Source organism: Harpia harpyja, chromosome 12 (assembly GCF_026419915.1).
Source record: "Harpia harpyja isolate bHarHar1 chromosome 12, bHarHar1 primary haplotype, whole genome shotgun sequence".
Lineage (NCBI taxonomy): Eukaryota > Metazoa > Chordata > Aves > Accipitriformes > Accipitridae > Harpia > Harpia harpyja.
The window spans coordinates 32,639,547-32,657,637 of record NC_068951.1 but is presented as its reverse complement, the minus strand read 5'-3'; the positions used below and the strand labels follow the sequence as shown (position 1 = coordinate 32,657,637).

Sequence of the window (18,091 nt, the reverse complement as noted above, 5' to 3'; positions counted from 1 at the left end):
TTACAACACTTTTCCATTTACGATCTCCACCAGCTTTGCTGCTCTGCCTGCTCCTGCCAGCAATTGCACCTCCTACTCTTCTGCCAGGCTGAGCAGCTTCTGGAGTCAGGCAAGCTCGCTGTGCTGGCTGCAGGCAATGCCAGCTCCCTGTCTGAGCTCTTCCCAAGGCTGCAGGCAGAGCTGAGGGATGGGGCTCCTTGGTTCTCCTTGCTACGGGCTTGCTCCAGTGGCATTGGGCACCTTCTCTCTCCCTTGGTTTCAGCAACTTCTCTCTCCCTTGGTTTCTACAACTTAATAAGCACCTGCATCACCAAATTTGGGACACTCAGAACTGCACAGTGGCTGTTTTCTTGTAGTGGGTAGTTCATCTTAAATACCCACGGGTGAGAGAGAAGCAAGATACAGCCTTTAATAAAATGTTTTTGAAGCGGTTTAGTTCCTTTTGAGAACTAATTTTCGCTTCCTAAAGTTTCCAGCACTTCAAAATGGTCTAGAGATTTGCAGAAAAGGTCACTGCCAGCAGTAACTAACAATAAGAGGTGGAGAGGAAGAGTGACTTCTCTTGATAGCTTGTTCTTAAGACATCTCAATCACTCGTTTGATGAATCAGCGATGAATTTTTGCCTGAATATCCTGGCAATTCACTTTACCTGTAAATCATGTTCAGCTCATTGTACCTTTTCTTTCTTGTTTATTGATTAGTCGATTATTCTCCCTCGCACAGGAAAACCAAATTAATTAGTTCTGTTTAAACCAAGGTGAGGATGAGTCTCCAACTGGCAAGAACATGACCATGTGGTTGGAGAGTGGTCAATTCCAGAGAGAAATGGCTTGGTAGTAGTTGTCCAAATTGATGTATCACCATCCGTTTTCCTTCTAAGGGCATTTTCCCTTGAATTGTCTTGCACTTCCAAGGCACTGAAGACAAACTTGCACAAACCCATCCAAAAGTCATCCTCTCGGAAATGCTAGGAACTTACTGGCTTTGGGTCTCTGTTGCTGAGCCAGTAGACGAGGAAGTTGGCTTTTGGTTTAGGTAGATAAGGCCAAACCCTGATTTGTTTGCATTTGTGCACCAAGTTTTGTTTTGTTTTGTTTCTGGAATGGCAGCTGTATATAGAATATAATGTGGGGAAAGATGAAGTAAGCTCCTTTCAGAAAAGCTTTATCAGACATTTGCCAAAAAAATAAGAGAAAGATAATGATTTTGTTCATTGTTTCCTCAGAGCTCAGAAGACCATTCTTTTGAGTCAAGGTGAATTGTTGATGTGTTTGTAGGATTAAATAGCTGTTCCCAAGACGCAGGTAAATAGTCTGTAAGCTTCCAGTTGCTGCCAGGAGGAGAAGTACACATTTAGCTCTGGAAATGTGCAGATCACTTGCTCAGGGCCTCTTTCTTGAAGGATTTCTATGCTTCTTGTTTGTTGGTATTTCAACAGCATGTGAAAGGCCTGAGTTTGGATTGAGTCTCCGTTGACCAACGCTGTAGCAACGGGCTATGACTGTCTCCAGTGAGGTGACAGCATGGACCATGGGCACAGCAGGTGGATGGGAAGAGTGAAGGGGCAAAGGAGAGAGGGATGAAAATGGTGCTTCTGTCAATGTTTCGGCAAAGCTAGGGATAGGCAAGACCCGCTTTCAGTAGCAATGTTGAATAGTAATGCTTTGCTTTCTTCCAGACTGTTCCTAACAGTGGTTGAATATCACTTTGCCTGCTGGATGGGAGCTGGGGAGGGGAGAAGCGATTTACCCTAAACTCCATGTGGAGATAGCAGCTGAACCAGGGGCAGGAAATCCTGGTCCCTCAGTCCTGTGGACGATAAGAAATTCATTTGTAATCCCCAGGCGGGTTCAGAAATTTTAATCCTCTACCTTGCTGCTGTTTTCTGTAACCTTTTGAACCAGAAGCTGGAGAGCACCAGCATATGTGAATTTGATTTCCATCCTTTTTACAGCTGGGCACTTTTAAGTACATTGTGTGTGCCTGGTGTTCAGCTGCTCAGCCCACATAATGCCATTTTGAATTGTATGAATCACAATTAAACCAGCTTCCACTTTCCAGGAGAGTGGTCCAGTTCCCACTGAAGGATTGTGCCTTCCTAAATGCTCACACAGTTTCTGCCCTCTGTCATGAACTACGGCGTGGTGCTGAGCTGAGTACCCACGCAGAGCTGACCGTGTTTCAGTGGCAGATGAAATGATTCCTGCCTCTATGAGTTTGTAAAGCACTTTGGGATCCTCTAGGATGGAAAGTATTGTTGTTTGTTTGTCTGAGCCAGTATTTTCACCGTGCTTTACTTCCATCGCTCCTGTTAGATATGTTGGCTTTCATTATATCTTCAGATAAGGCTTGTGTGAAATGGGCTTCTGTTTTGTTTTATTACCAGAGGAGTGATTCATATTCAAATTGAAATGTTGTATTGCTCTAAGCCAACCTTCTCCCTGTGTGCTAATGAGAGGAGAGGGAGACACAGGTGTGGACCGAGCAGGATTATTTTTTTCCTACTGCATTTAGAAACTTTCCAAATGGCTTTTTAGGAGGGCACGTGGACTTGACTGCCTGGCATGGGAGAATGCTGGTCTTGCATGTTTTAAGAACACGAGATGAGCCTGAATCTCATTACTTGTCTGTTTAGGCTGCAGACCCATATGCTACCAGCAATGTTGTCCAAAAAAAAAGAGAATTTACGATCCCTTTTAAGTTGAGGTTTTTTGTTTGTTTTTGTTTGGGGGGGGGTTTGGTCATCTTCATTAATGTGGTGCTATATTTTCTTTTTATTCATAACACTAGTTTTTAAGAAAGTTGCCTGCACTTGTCTTGAGGCAGTGACTCCTCAGGCACTTTCTGCAGCACAGCCGAGGCCATCAGCTCATGATCTCTGCTGCTGCCTGATGCTTTCTTCAAAGGAGCTGCTTGCCCTCCACCAAAGGAGAGCTGCACAGTGTGGCACACGTTTCTGGTCTTGTTAGAAATGGATACTGGCTAGGCCAGTCCAAACTTGCTCAAGAAACTTTATCACAGGTACTCTAAAATAGAGAGAACTGATGCTGGGATTCTAGGTGGGGATTTGTATGTATTCAGAGCTCTGTTGCTCTGTCACATGCAGCTCAAAATGAATGTCATTGTAGATCTTGTGGAGCCTGCTGCCTGTCCCATAAACACTCAGACTGAGATAATAGTGTATTTCATGGAAATCTATAAAATTCAGGTGAGTATCCTCACCTTAATTAAAGTGACCTTAACTAACTGAGCCTACTCAAGAGAAGATTTGCCATGTTTTAAACTTACAGCTCAACTCAGTCTATGTGCTTCCTTGATCCTTCCAAGTTGGACTTGGCTGTGTGAAATGATCCTTCACCTCTTGCCCTTTTTATTCCCACAGACTTTGTGAAACTTGTTGAATATTCCTAAGGGGCCCTGAGGTTTTTAGATAAATGTGATACATGCAGAGACATTGACACTTTCAAAGTAGCACCCAAGGAGCCACTGAGCCTTGGAGGGTTTGTTGACTTTAATGGAACATCAGTGGCCATGTCCTTTGTGTTGCTCTGACAGTTCAATTACACAAACAGGCTGAGGGCATTGTGAGGATCAAAAATGTTCTGCAGTTTTGTTGGCATAAAATTAGAATTTATGTGAAAGTTTTTCCAAGGAGTAAGAAAGAAAAGAGACATTGACAGGTCTTCATAGCTGAGCGTAGGTTCATTCACCACTGGAGAGCTGGTGAGACAAATGTGAGACCTTGGTTACGCGTCACGTAAATACTTTCTGACTTAAAAGCATTTGAGCTGGAATCACTTGCAATTAGCATGGGCTTGGCAGAAACTGGCACTGCTGCTGTTTGCATAGTCCAGTTGTGCCATGGGGAAAACTGCTGTTAGCAAGTAGCACAAGTGTAGTTTTGAGGTGGTGTCTGTGCAGTGACTGCTCTTACAGCAACTGATGGCCCTTGATGGCACACTAGCAACTCTAAAAGCGAGAGCATGACTGGCTATCTCCTGTACCTGGTCTCTCACCCAGATGTTTAGGTCTTTAAACTATTTATCATCATAGCCACGCATTTTTTTAGGCAACTGTTGGTGTCTGGGAGCTTTTAACTGCATAGCTTGGAAGAACCTAGGCCTGTGCGTGGTCCGGGGAGATGTGACCATCTCTGTGCTCTTTGTAGTCTTCTTGGATGAGGCAGTTTGCACTACAGTTGACTGTGGTCAGGCTGATGCAGAGTGCAACCTGTTGTAGACTCAAATGACCCATCTCGAATCAATTGCCCAACTGACACAATAAATTATATCTAAGAGTTTGTTAAATTAAGTAAATAGTAAGGACCAGAGGGCACTGCTGGTACCCGTAACCTGTGTTGCTCCTCAGAGGTTGGGCAATGTGTCTCCTGCCAGCTTGATGGAGCCTGGGAGCTTCTGAGTGGGTGGCGTGGGAACTGGGGACAATCGAGGATTCATATAGGGATGCAGAGTTGCTCCTTGGGGCAGAAAAATAAATGTATGATTCTTGGCCCTAGAACGAAGAAAACAAGACGCTGTGGACTTGTTGCAACCCGTGCAGTCTGTGAATGTTTTCTTCTTGTCAGATGCTGCTGTCACATAAGTAATTTTATTGCCAAAGGGCAGGGAATGAACTAATGAAGTGGGAGAGAGGGCTACTTATTGAAGGGCTACGTGTTGTGAAAATCGGTGTACCAAATGTACAATTCTTCACTTTCTGCTCTTGTGGTGTTTGTTTATCTATATGATTTGGGGGGGAGAAGGGATGGTGGTGCAGGAGATGCATCTGTCTCGTCCAGGAGAAAGCGCGTGTTCAGATGAGAAGGCATTATGCATACAATGCCTGAAATTAGCCCTTAAAATGGCACACTCCACATCTTAGTAATGTATTGAATATACCTGGATAAGAAACAGTCTGATTGAAGTATTGAGCTTATTGTAGTGGATCTGCTGTGACTCATCAGGAAATTGGAAGTCTTGAGACAAAACTCCCCCCCCTTCAGCCTTTTTGGAAGAGACGGGAATTAGTCTTAGGCGGGAAGTAATTAATTGTTCCATGATTGTCATAAATAGGTACCAAACAACAAGCTCATACTGAAGTATTTATATCCTAAGCCCTGTCTTGTGAGCCCAGCTATCAAGAGTCTCCATCAGACAGAGACAGTGAAAAAGAAAGTTCTCTGGAATGAGCAGCACTTCCACCTACACACATTTAAGTGAGACAGGACGGAGGTGAGCTGGTAGGCTGTGTGCTGTAATAAGCCATTTACTAGGATAATGGCTGCAGGCTACAAATGCCGTCTCAGTCTGTCTATTCAATGCAAACATTGAAAAAGAAAAAAGAAAAACCCCTCTACCTCAGTAAAGTCTATAATACTCTTAATCCCCAGTGTACTCTGTGAATATTAACTCAGCCAATGTCGCAACACCTCACGGAGGCAGATGACATGTACATGCAGCCGCCTTCATCTGCCTGAGAAACTGAGGCAGTGGGAAGGACTTTAATTTAGGCTTCTGGTTTTAGTTTGGGGCAAAATCCTGGGAACAGCCTGGCTTGACAGTGAGCAGGATGGAGCTATCCTTCGGTCCTTGGCGGGACCGTGGGAATTCTGACTTTCAGGGATTAAACCCTGAAAAGTTTAGGTTTTCCTTTGGAGAGATTTGCTGCCTGCAACAGTAGGCAGCACTGCCCTGTGTGTTGGAGTCACAGAGGGTGCATTGGCACAGCTGGCAGAGGTGGATTGTGAGGGGACGAATATGTGCAGGAATATCTCTCTAATTTACTGAGTAGCTGTAGCCATTATGTATCTGTTAGACTATGGGATATTGCTGGAAATCCAGATGTTGGGAAAAGAAGCAAGGGAATCAAGATGATCAAATACCTGTTTAAAAAACACAACGCCCAAGGAAAAGGAGCTTGATGGCATTGTGTTTGTCTGCAGTGAAGTCATGGCAACAGAGCACTCATTTAGCAAAATTAACTGTTTCTATCTTGCAAAAAAAAAAAATCAAATTAAAATGATGCAGGGGAACATCCTTTTATCTCAACCAAATGAGTCCATTTGTGCCAAAGCAAAGGAGTCATCCTGGGGAATTTGCTCCAGAGAGCACATACTTTATTAGAACAGAATGTAATAGTTGTCCCAAAGCCATAACTGTAAGAGCCTGGTGCCCTCGGCGAGCACTTTCAGTAACAGGAAAACCGGAGTTAGGTTCTTGCACCCATATGATGTTGAAATACGCACTTTGGACCATGATTTTAAGCTCGCAGTTGTTTGGGATTTCAGCTCAGTTAAGCTGTGGATACAGCTTTCAGAAAGGTTATAATCTCTTTGAAGTTCCTTATAGGTAATGCTTAGTTTCAGAATTATTTAGGCACCTAGGGACAAAATGCTGATGCTGCTTCACTTTGGGTGTAACCAAATACTTGTAAAAAGCCAGTTGCCTTTTAAGTCCCTTTGGCTTTAATTGAGACATAGGCTTCTTTGTGCCTAAGACTCCTTTTTAGTGCCTAACCTTAGTAGTATTTGAAATAATTCTCACACAAACCCCGGAAATAACACTTCTGTGCTACTTCTGTTTTGATGTTCACTGCCCATCTCCGTGCACAAGCCACGCTGTGAAGCAGTACGCGAGGGTGAACCGCACGGTGACTGTATTGGTAGGCGTGAAAGCTCATTTTACATCACTGAGAATCTCATATTTGGAATTCAGAAATTGTTCATCTTGGTGATGAGCAGGGGCAAGCTCCAGGGAAAATATCACGAACTCAAACGTATTGCTTGAGGCACCTGGAAAGTGTTGTTTCTCTTAAGTAGTGTTTTCCAACCAGATCGAATTTTCTTTTGTGGGTCTCCTGGAGAGGGTGTTAGGCAATGCCTTATGGCTTCCATGAAGGTGTCTGACAGCAGAGGTACAGAGCTTTTATCTGTACAAAGGAGTGAAACGGTTTGGGGGAGATTTTTAAGGATGATTTTACTTTGGTGTGGTTTCTGTCAAAAACATTGGGGAAGCTTCAGACTAATTGGAAACCTGACTATTCATTGACATCAGTGTTCACCAGGTGAACATGAGCTGTTTTCCGTTGCTTCTCATACCTGGATGAAACTTGTGCCTTCCTCCTGCAACTTAAACTTTGGTTTAATGAAAGAAAAGTGAGAACTGAGCATGAGTGGATGAGTTTTGGTCAGTGAAGGAAAGCCACAGTCATTTTGTACACGGGTAGATCTCTTGGACGTTGCTGTGGAGGTCTTCCACATAAAAAGCCAACGTTAGAGGGTTTGGTTTTTTGGTTTTTTTTTTGGGAAAGCATCTCTTTCAGGAGGGACTTCACCTGAATATTGATGCTTTTCATGCTGTTGAGTCATGCTTGTCAAATGGAGTGCAGAGGCTGGCTGGGGGTGCATGCTGTTTCCCAGCTCAGCCTCAGGCTGGTGTATTTGCAGTAGTGTCTGGCTGTTTCTTTCCACTTGTTTCTCTTCTCCGAGGCTGGACGCAGCCGTCACTTTAGCTGTTAACAGTATGAGAGCAGAAGGGCCAGGCCGCAGCAGCCTCCTGCGGGAGCGATGCCCGTGGGGTCGGATATGGCTGCCCAGAGGGAGGAGAGCAAGTGGGCGAGGGTGGGAGTGCAAATCTGAGGCAGCTGCACGTGGGATTTTGTCAGAGGCTTTTAAGGAGTAACAACTCACGTCTTGGGCTTTTTTGGGTGAGGGATGAGATCCCCAGACAGGAACGCTCTCAAATTAGGCAGCCCCAGCCCCACAGGTTGTCCCAGTGTGCATGGGGTGAATAAGCACGGCGGAAAAGCCTGAGCGACTGCTGCGAAACGACTGGGAAGATGCAACCCATGATGTCTGTTGTGTCTGAGATCTCTGTAAAGTCTCTCGCGTCCTTCCTCAAGTTTAGTTTTCCAGTGGAGGCTGTCGCAGTAATGAGAATGTCTCCCATCTGCTCCTCACATGGCTTGGCACATTTAGCTAGAATATACATATTTTTATTATGGGGTTAGCCAGTGGTAACCATGACAATTAGACTTATCACGCAGCATTTTTTTCCCTCCTTGAGTCAGTTTGAAATGCTGACAATTAAATAGATACAGTATACTTTAGAGATCCATCAGTCTCTTTGTTGTCTTGACAACCAAACTATATTTAGAAATGTAACAAGTACATGGAGTTCAATAGCACTTTTGCTAAAACATAGTTTTGTAGCTTGAGAATTTAATCTGTTGTTTGTAGATCCAGGTGCCTATTTGAGCTGTGCCTGAATTTCTCTTTGGTCTCTCTTGGAAGCTTCTACAGAGCACTGGGGAGACTTGGCTGGTAGAAAGAGGGTCCTTGTCAGGCAGGGAGCAAACCTGCCCACGGCTTGTTGGCAGCCCCTGCCTATTCAGGTACCTCTGGGTGCTTGTGGTACCCTGTACACCTGGGTACTTGTGGTTTGGCTATTGATTTGCAGTGCAAGAGGAATGTGCGTGATCATTGTCCCAGATCTGCTGTTCCTGCAGATCTAGCTCAGCAAACTCCTGGGGAGCAGTAAGCAGCGTGTCTGAGCATCCTCATCCCAGATGAGGTGCTCTCATGGTTCAGTAGCACTTTGGTATGGGAGGACAGTACCATGGAGTGTGACATTGGGAGACTGTGATGGCTTTCCTCCCACACCTTGAGCTACCTGAGCTTTGGTTGCGACTGGGAGCTGCTCTCTGCCACTGATGCAATAGCAGAGACTGTTTCTCTGTATTCCCTTCTTCTGTTTTGTCTTTGATTTGCTGGGAGGTGTTTGTTTGATTTTAACTATTTCTACTAATAATAATTTGTTTTTTTTTTTTGGTCCCTTCCCATTTGACTGGCAAAATTGAGCTCATCCTCTCCTCATTGAGCTGGAGTAGCAGCATGTGGGCTAGATGTCCGGAGCTATGGATTTTTAAGGTTGCATCCAGGGCTGGAAGAGCAGAAGGGAATTATGATGGAGTGCACCTTGGGGGGCTGTAAATGTCCCTGTCCTCCACCACCCCTGTGTAAGCACTGATGGTGGGTGCCTGTTGTGCGTCTGTGCTGCTCTCTGGCCTTTTCCTTTTGAGCCAGCGGAGAGCTGTGGTCAGTACAGGCACCTGTGTGGGTGTCACAGCCGTACCTGTAAGTGTGGTGATGTGCCAGCCCAGAAGAGCAGCTGGGACGCGTGGCTCCCATCTGCTGCCATCCTGCAGCCCAATGGCTGCGAGACGCGGGCTGGCACCACAGTGCCCTTGTTATGCTCTTAGCGCAGGACCAGGCAGTGCTGCTGCCTTGTTTAATGCACTGGCTTGTAAAGCTGTTTCTGAGGCGAGAGACATCCGAACATGAGGATCTCAGAGTATTTCCCTGACTTGAGTGATAAATGAGAGAAATGAAAATCAGATGAGGAAATAGCTCAAACCTTCCTCACCACTCCTCTGTCTGGCTGACCCAGGTTGTGATGCTGGTCAGGACTGCCCCTTCAGAAGTCTTACAGGTTGAGGAGCTGCTGGAAAGGGCTGCTTTGTGGTGAGGTGTTTGTGGCCCTTCCTAAGCAGCACCTGAACCCTGGGGCAGGGCCTGGGATGCTTGTGGATTTTCTGCAAAATATCAAGCAAGACTCCTCCACCTTTTGCTGTCTGAGGCTTGGCTTATAATTGATGCTTGGCAGTATAATTTGGGCAGGACAACTGAAAAAACTAAACAAACCAAGATCTGCTTCATCAACAAAGCTATGGCAACACAACAATCTGAATAGGAGTTCAGTTACAGCGGATGGGGTGGCCTTTTGCCCAAAGGAACCAGTTCATTTGGTGAGATGGTTTAAAGAAGACAACTGTGGTTCCATGGTATGCATGTAGTGATGGTCAGTAGCATCCACCCTTGGGCAGAGAGCTGTAAAACCAGTCAGTAGCATTGCTCTGCTGCTGGGAAACATGGTCCGCACAAGCTTGTCGCTGGGATGCTTTATTACAGGGAGGTGAGGGAGGCTCAAGGGAAGGGAGCTTGACCTGAGATCAGCTGTTAGGACCAGTGACAGCCAGCGAAGTGCATCTGTATTTCCTGGGGTGCACGTCATCTTGTCTGTCCGCTATACCTGAAGTATAATGTAGTAAGGCTCAAACAGAGGAGAGGATTGGGTTTTTCTAGCATGATTTTGCTTCCCTTATCCTTGCGTTTCTTTTTAATTCATTATCTGTCAAATAACACAGGTGACTTTTCAGTGTGTGTGAACAGCTCAGTTTCATTTTTGTTTTCTTCGCTCCCTTCATTTTACCATTTTCCCAATGAAAATCCAAAAACATAGTTACATCTCCACTCCAGCTTTGTTTGTAAACTCTTAACATGCCTTTTTCAAGTGTTTAATAGCTGCTGGGGTTTATTCTTGAAATAGAACCACCAAACCCCAACAATGCTAATGAGTCTTCAAGAGCGCTTTAAACAAGTTATCCCAATCAATCTGACAAAGATAATGGTTTTCTATTAGAAGATATTTAACTGGAGGTTGGGTGAGCTGTAATGTTAATGGCTCTGTAGATCCGTAACCAGACAAAATCAGAATAACTCCTTCGATTCGGTGGAGCTCTATCTGTTTATTACAACTGAGGCTTAGGCAGTGCTTTAGATGCCAATTGCAACCTCTCTGAAGTTAAGTGGGGTTTTGAATTAATTCCTGGAAGCAGTAATGTCAGCAAAGAAGTGAAGAGCTGGGACCCACATACCCCAAAGTCTGTAACTTTGGGTTTGCTGTCAAGATCAGATTCCCTTGATTTGGGCTAGTAATTAAAATGCAACTTCTCTTAAGCATCTCCCAAAGGCAGGCAGAGAGTGTGGAAGTGTAGCCTATGCAGATCATGTATATCTCTCTACATACTTTGCAGAAAATTCCAGTAGTTACGTTGTTCTCTCTAACTACTCGTGGTTGGGCTGTTGACCTGGAGCTTGTGCTTTCCAGCTCCAAAAATGGAAAGGCGCCACTGCTGAATTATCAGGCTGTAATGTAGAGAGAGCTGGGATCTCCTTTCCCCCAATGTATTTGTGTCCATGCAGCAGTCAGGAGACGTGGACCACTGCTCATCACCCCCACTGTGTGTGGCATAAGTGATTCACCATGCATTCATTTCTGGTCACATAAGGGGCATTAGTTTAAAGCAGGCTTGAGGCATAGGTTAGCATTAGCTATTTGAAGTCTTCAGTCTGAAAGCAACATCAAACAAGGAGCAGAAAATGTATCACGCACAGAAAAATCTCTGGGATTTGTTTCCCCTTTAAAAAATAACAATAATAATAAATTCCAAACTGTTCGCATATGCTGTCTTCTCTGTGGTCAGGACACCTGTCTGCCTCTTTGCTGTTACTTGATATGGGCTTACAGTCCTTGAAAAAATGTTAACTTGAATTTTTTGTCATGGCAAATATGAAAGGAATACCCAGTGTCTGTGTGGGCAGGTTCTCAGCAAATTTCTCTTTGCTTCTTGCGCTTTGGTATGGATCTGAAGCAACTGCTGCAGTCCTCTTCCCCTGTGCTCCCCTTCCTCCACCATGGACCAGGAGGGTGAAGCTGCTACCCTGCCAGACCCAGTTCTCCTGAGCAAAGACAGCTGATGGTGGGGATAATGGGTTTCATCCTGGTTTCCTTAAGAAAATAATGTATGTGACTGACTAGATATGTCTCGCCTCCCTTTCTTTAACGATTTTTAACTCCTTGGATAATCTCAACCATGTTTGTTGAGAGATATTTAGGCTTTAGGAAAATAGGGGTGAGGATGCAGTTAAGAGGAGTTGGGGGTGACCCGGGGCAGCCAGGAGTGTGGTGGGCTGGGAGAGCTGGGGCAGGTGGAGGTGGACTGGACCTTTCCCTAGTTATTACTAGTATTTTTTAAACTTATTTCTTCTCCAGTGCTGAGATGAAAGGAAATAGGAAACACCAGAGTAGGTTCAGATATCAATAAGCTGGAAGTATGAAAGGCTCCTGGTTGAAAGCAGCTTGTGGTAATTTGGAAAACCTGTGTTTTCTTTTTAACCAGGTATCTTTGGAGGCACCCAAAAGGAAACCAGGGCTGGAGGTGGAGGTTTTCCACAATTGCTGTGTGTTTAATGCATCCCATCTCAGCTTCAGTTCTTCTTGGTGCTCACATGGCAAAGCCAGCGCTGTGGGGGTGACTCACCATTGGCCTGAGCGTCGGAAGAGGCTCGGGAAGAAGAGGCCCTTTAAGCACGAGAGGCAGAAGGGTGTCTGGTCAGGCTTTGAAAGAGACTTTGTTACCTGCAGCCCTTACGTCAGTACCTTTCACCAGCTCTACAGTGATTTAAAACAAGTAGCTTCTTTCCCAAATAAATCTCAGTTACTCCAACACTCGACAATCTGTCCTGCCAACATGTGAAAAACCCTTTTATGGGTCAAAACAGGGACAGACTGACACATGAGTTGTATCAGAGGGGAAAAAAAAAAAAGCTGCGGTCCGCTTTGTACAGGAGGGCAGCTGGCAGTACGGTCCCTTTTGGGGCTGTTTTTTTGGCGAGGTGTCTCAGCCAGCTTGATTTACTTTCTGCTTTTACAATGAGCAAAACATTGATTCTGACCTTTCTGTTTGCACCTGCAGAGGTCCCTTGGAAGAGCCTGTCCGTACGTCTGTCTGAGTGCCTGACAGGGCTGCCTTGCTTCCAGGTGAGGAATGGATCAGGTCTCAGGGCTTTTGCCAGCTGCTGAGTTTAGAGAGAGTGGGAAGACCCTGAGACCTCGTTCGGTCATTCAGCAAATGATGGGCATTCCTTCAAAGCCCGGGGTGATGGGAGGCCAGGCTAACCCATGAGGCTCGAAGTGGTTTTACTGTTTCTGGGTCCAGATCTGGAAGCAGCAAACGTGCAGGCCCTCCTGGGAATGAGAGTGTTGTATGGGAATGATTGCATGGTGCTGTGGGCCATATTACTTTGACTTCTTTTTGAAGTCAAGACTTTCCTGCTTGTGGACCTGAACTCACTCCCTGTCCATGGCATGGCTTTCTGCAGCCTGGATACGCTCCCAGCTGATGATGGAGAGCTGACTGTATTACTAGGTTTAATCTAACCGTGCTTCAGTGGACAAAAGCAGAAAAGTATATAAGCCTTTTAAGAATAACCTGAATAGAAATTTATGTGAGGAGCAAATTAATTCATTCTTCAGAATTGCCAGTTCCATCAAATTCACTCCTGTAGGAGTCCCGTGCCAGATTATATGTAGGACATGAATTCTGCTTTGTGCCCACCCCATGATATGATGATTCGATTGCAGCAAGACTAAGATTGAAAAAAAGGAGCAGTGTCAGGGCTGTAGGTCTGTCCTCAAGCCTCTCTCAGTTGTACCATCCCAGGAGGCAAAAGACGTGCTAGACGTGCTACAAATTCATGGCAACTGGGGGAAGACAGCAGCGAGCAGCCCTGTTGAGAAGTGGATAACAAACGAACTGGGATAGCTGGTAGCTGGTCTGTAACTGCTCAGTGGCCATGAAGGTCTCCAGGAGGAGACGCGCCTTAGGAGGGTGCAGTGGCTCTGGGCAGTCTTTGCTGTGGTGATGGTTCCCTGAGCCCGGTGGCAGCACCAGAAGGCCACGCGTGGTGCATGCACTGGGGGCTGCATTGCAAGCCAGTGTGGGTCCAGAGCAAACCGTTGCCATGCGGAAAGGTGTATGCCAGGTTTTGTTCTTCCACTACTCTGGTGGTTTTGGCTAGCGGAGCTACTTCATTTGCCTTGATGTTACCTGACTTGAGAATCATAAGGTGTCTGTACAGCACGCTGAATTCAGGAGTGCTTCTTCTTTACCTTGTTGTGTCACTGAATATAACTGCATTTTCATTCTGCCCTTTCGATACACGATGCACATCCTTCCTTTCTTCCTTTACCCTCTTCTTGGGTTTTTTGGTGTGGTTTTCTTTTTGGTCTTTTTTTTTTTTTTTTTTTTTTTGTCGTGTAGATTATGGCTAGCTGGAGATGAGATTTCAGCATCCTGTTTACTTCAAAGAGTTGGGGACATTAATAAATGTTGAAAGACAAAGACAGACCAGGGATTAATAAGTAGAGGACAGGAGATTAATAGCAGGAGAGTAGAATTTGGTTCAAGGCCTGGTCTTCCCAGTTGCTGGGTTATGGAAGATTAATGGCAGCTCTTCTGTTAGTCTCACTCTTTCTATGGCAGCTTTCCTGGCTATGTCTAATAAACTATCCCAGTGGGTTGCTGTAAATATGAAATCTAGGAAGAAGCCCATCATTATAGACTGTTAACTAGATCAGACAGTATTAGTTTTGCTTTCCATTCAAAGCTTAAGCAGCAGCATCGATGTATTTGTGAGTGGTGAAGTCAGATGTTCAGGTGCTTACAACTCTTCTCAGGACAAAAACATAACATGAAATGTATCTTGCCAAGCAAGCTGTCTCCGAAAGTGTGTGTTTTGTGGTTTTTTTTTTTTTTTTAACTGTGTCCAGTGCAAGAGATTGATTTCTCTTCTCTTGACTGGGTTTTCAACTTTGTTTCTGTGGAAAACTGGGCTCTGGACCTGTTGCATCTGACCTCTCATTAGGCTTAGTGTGAGATAAGATCACTGTAAGAAAACACCAACTTTGGAAAGAACATTCCTGGTGAAATTTGTGGGAGAACTGTAGAACATGGGACTGTGTCACAGGAAGTCTTTATTCTGGTAGAAGGGTGCATGCTGTTCGGGGTGTCCTACATCGAAGGTCAACCTCAAACTCCTACCTTAAGGCTGACACTACCAAGTCAAGCACTGAAGTAGTCCTTTGGTGTCTACCCTTGTGTATTTTTCGTAGTCTTCACAAAGATTATCCCAAGCTCTTCATGCACGGGGTTATAGCAAAATACAGGTATGTGTATGGCCATTTTGGGAAGGAAGCAGCTCTGTTCTTGTGAGTGTGATGAAGACAGGGCTAACATCAGAACTTCATGCAGCAATAGCTGAACTTCTTTTCCAGGGAAGAAAGGCTATGCCCTGCTTCAGTGTCCCTGTAACAAAGCTCCTCCCCTCTCATCTGCTCTTGTATGCAGTGCCCTTGGCTTTTCAGAAGTTAATTGATTTGTCCATATTATGATTCTCTCTTTAATTTTATTTGTGTAAAGGAGAACACGCGCTAATCTTTCTCCAGAGAAATGTTTCACACTGCTCCTCTTTGAATGTTGGCCCTGGGTCTGCCGCATTTCTTAATGAGTCTCTAACTAAACAGCTACAGTTCCCACATGCTCCAGCCTTGACACACGCATACTTGTACACCCACGTGCCTGCTCCCAGTTGAACCGAGCAGCCTGCCTGCTCCCTTCGCACACTCACTGCTTTGGGATTTGCATTAGCAAGGCAGTACCTCCCTGGGAAGCCCTACCCACGAGAGGGGGCTTTATGCCTTCAGGTATAGATAGATTTGACATCAGATGAGCTGTCCTGTGAATCAGAAAGGCTGTAACCTCTTTATCACACTGTCCCCTCACCCCCAGGCTCGTTTAATGTGCTTCTCCGGGAGCTCGGATTCCTGTGGGCTGCACTACCTGTGGTGAGGACCCAAGCTAGCACCGAACACAGAGCCGAACACCCAACGCTGAATTACTGCCTGGTATGCCACTGGCTGCCAGATCTTTGATAGCTTGTTTTTAATGAAGATTCCTCCTGTAATTCCTAGAATATCTTGCAGTGCAAAAAAATGAGCTCTGTGTGTATTTTGCTGTGGGCTGAATTTTTTTCCTGCTCTTCACAGTTCCCTCCGTGAACAGAGAAGAAAGGGAGGGGGAAGCAGCTGACTGCTTTTTTTGTTGTTGTTTTTCTACTTGACTTCTGTGAAATATGTGGCGATCAATCGCTTGCAACTAACAAAATGTTTTTGTTTCTCTTTGCAAAAGCATATGGGAACTGCAGGAAAAGCATATGGGCGTTTTTAGGAAAACATATTGGTGAATGGACAAATTATAGTGGTGCCAATACGTTTTGGATGTCTGGCTAGACCGCTACTACTACCACACTTGCTGGCACGCAAACACATCCACAAGATTTCCAGCATGGGAGTGGTGTAGCTGCTCCTGGGGAAATGCAGGCTGTGCTGGATCAGACCCCTGTTAAAATAGCATTGTGATCCATCTTTGGTGCGTGTGACTGCCTCACCATGTCCCGGACTAGGCTCCAGGCTCGTGTTTATGGCAGCATATCCATTCTCTCAGTAGACTGAGCCCAGAGCTCCACTTGCAGCTGGCTGCAAGTAATGATAATGGTAACCATTTTTCTATCTACAGCCCTTGACTGCAGTCCTAATAACACCTGAGCATCTTGCAAAGAGGCTAGGCAGCCTCTGGTTTTCCTCTGCTGCTCTCTCAAGGTCTTTCTGTGTTAGCTGGAGCTTTTATTTTTAATTTCTCTATCACGTGGGCTGCTTTTGGGGAAATGCAAAACATTTGCATTATTGCTTCTGGGTCCAGTCCTGTTTGCCTTGATACTGGTGATCCAAGGAAAGGGATCCATGAGCTGGGAGGAACCTGGCGGGGAGTGGTAAAGGGATTAAGTGGTCTCGGTTGGTGGGTCGGTTCTGGTGGCTCACAGCATCCCTACAGTTCGAGTTGCCCTGCTGTGGACCCCTGTGCAAGGAGAAGTCCTCGACAGCTCTGTCTGGGCAGCCCTTCCTGCTCGTCCTGGCAGCGAGGGAGTGCTGCCTGCCCTGCCTCTGCCTGCGATGGGCACGGCTGTGCTGGGTTGCAGGCGTTGGTGGCAGCTCTCTGCCCACGTTTGGGTTTCGGTGGGTCCTAGGGGACCGGCTGAGGTCTACTTGCACAGGCGTGCGCAGGGAGAGACCTCTCCTGTCTGTAAGAGCTCATGGTCTAGACAAAACGGAGCTGCTGAGAAGGATGTAGTGGTCTCTGAGTGTCGGGGGGATGGGTAATAACTGAACTCGGGGGTGGTTCCGTGAGCAGGTTCAACCAGCCTGAGTTCGTACCATTGCTAGAAGAGGTGGTCCTGCTGTCCGTGTGTCCCCAACCCTCATTTCTGCCCATATAGTCACGTTTATCCTTTATAGACGTGAGTGGTGAGACAGAGGAGGGGCAAAACATGTGGCTAAAGACTGAGGAGATAAGAAATGCACGTTTGGACAATCATTTGGATGTCACATTGTTTATCTTGGTTATGAACCTGCACTCTCAGATATTCTGAGTGGTAATTCAGCACCTTTTAGTGTTCTTCCTCTTACGCCAACTTCAGGATGATTTGCTAGTGAGTAATTTTACATTATTTAATGTAGCCACTTTCCTTATAGCTCTTTTGTTCTGCGAGACAATTCCCTATTTTATTATGCAAACAGTACATTAAGATCCTTGTGGGCCTAAGTTCCCAGCAGTGTTTGAGATGACGGCAGAGAAGTAGGTTATTTCAGAAATAATGATTCTCTCCTCTAGAAGCTTTCTTGGAGTTCTGCTTTAACTGCTTTTGATATAATACATGCTTTAAAAAAAAAAAAATTAAAAAAAAAATCCAGTACTTCCTAAATGTTATAGAGCTCAAAAAATACACTGTATGCCTTGTCACAATATTTAATACAGAGTGCTATTTACAGTAATGAATCAAAATGTCAGTTTTTAAAATATGAACTGTCAGAGTGTTCCTACTTTGCCGAAAACTTTGATATGACAGTTTGTTAATCATATGACTATTACATCAAATGTGTCTCAGAGTACTTTTGCTCAACAAAGTCTTTTTTTTATTCCTTCCCCCTCCCTTTTCACTGTTAATTCTGGTAGAGTTGTTTGACTGAATGCACTTTGATTAGAGGTCGGAAGAATCCAGAGCTGAATGCTTTTGTGTATTGACAGATGGGGTGTATCAATGCCTGTGTTCATGCTGATCGTGGTCACCTAGTCTTAGGTACAGCCTAGTTTGGATCACCTTCACCTTCTGTCCCCAGTGTCTGCCCCAAGCCTGCTGTGACTGGGAGGTGGGATGCTCTGATTTCGATATATTTGGCCATAATGTGGACGCAGGCATGTGGTAATGGAAAACGCAGCCTGGTAGCGTTTTCACGGACTACCGAGTGTTGTAATGCAAGCAGCTCTCTTTTATCAAGGGAAACGGAGGGATACTCT

General features: G+C 45.3%; 1 protein-coding gene across 15 annotated transcripts in view; it reads left to right on the top strand.

Moving 5' to 3' along the window:
• The window catches only part of LPP (LIM domain containing preferred translocation partner in lipoma), a 353,246-nt gene that overhangs the window by 91,610 nt on the left and 243,545 nt on the right, over positions 1-18,091 (top strand). For 14 of the 15 annotated variants that reach the window (XM_052803756.1, XM_052803757.1, XM_052803760.1 and 11 more), the window contains one exon: positions 12,596-12,660. The exons of the other annotated variant lie outside the window; for it this stretch is intronic. The gene's annotated coding sequence lies outside the window, so the exon portion shown is untranslated. The remainder of the gene's footprint in view (positions 1-12,595; positions 12,661-18,091) is intronic. 15 annotated transcript variants of the gene reach the window in all.